The sequence below is a fragment of the Dreissena polymorpha genome, chromosome 7, assembly GCF_020536995.1.
Source record: "Dreissena polymorpha isolate Duluth1 chromosome 7, UMN_Dpol_1.0, whole genome shotgun sequence".
NCBI lineage: Eukaryota > Metazoa > Mollusca > Bivalvia > Myida > Dreissenidae > Dreissena > Dreissena polymorpha.
In genome coordinates this window covers 110,637,771-110,638,845 of record NC_068361.1, presented here as the reverse complement: position 1 = coordinate 110,638,845, position 1,075 = coordinate 110,637,771, and positions in this window count along the sequence as shown.

Sequence of the window (1,075 nt, the reverse complement as noted above, 5' to 3'; positions counted from 1 at the left end):
GAAAACAATTCTGCATAAATTAAAACATTAAAAAAGGAATTGTATCTAGCTCCTATGTCGTAATAGTTATCAGAGAGAAAGTCTAGATACATGTACTATACCATACGTTATTCATTACATATTGACAACAGGATGTTATCCGTTCTTTTATTTCGGACATTAGGAAAGTAATTCGCAACTATGTTGCAGACATAAACGAGGAAATTCGGATCTAAATTGCAGCCGTATCAGGGAAACATTTCATACCTATATTGCTTGTGAATAATGGAGGAAATTGAATCTTCCTTGCAGCAGTATAAGGGAGGTAAATCATGGTGACATTAAGTAGTAAAAGGGAGACAATATAAATATGCACGGTGCAGCTGCTCTAATTAAGCTCTATACGCCTGTATTTGCAACAGCTTGTGTGCAGTTACTAATATTTATATTCAATACGCAGACATCTTAATTAAGTGGTGTAATGATGCTGTACTACTGAAGACGTAAAGCAGAGATTATTTATATTAACATAACAGCCTTATAAGGGAAGCAACCCGTAAATACCATCGATTATTGACGGATGGTTGACCACCCTGGAAACAACCATCTGTTCTCGGTGCGATTTCAGGCTCGTCAACACGTCATCGAATGTGCGAAGGTAGTTCTTGTTGTGTTTCGCAACAAAATCAGAGCGCTGAAAGGTTCCTTCGATTACTTATGTAAGTACTTGTGATGAACGTTTCTGCAAACATTCATCGAACGTATGAACAAAGTGCGTAAAATTTAAGCAATTTAAATTATTAAATAATGATTAAGTCTGATAAGTAGTTTCGCACAAATAAATGACGGCGCTGGTGAAATATGTTTTTGTTATATTATCCCAATACTACAAACCTTGTTTATTCGTTGTTCTACATTAACTTAACGTCTGGCACCTCTGTTTGTGACGTCATGTCCGTCTTTCGTTCACTTTCGAAATCCGCCGTCCAGGACCGAATCTTGTTGTGCCTGAACAGCTAATAACGTTCCGTTCATTGAGTGAAAAGATATTTAAGAAAATAGTGCGCAACAAAGCTTATGGAGGACTAATGAACTC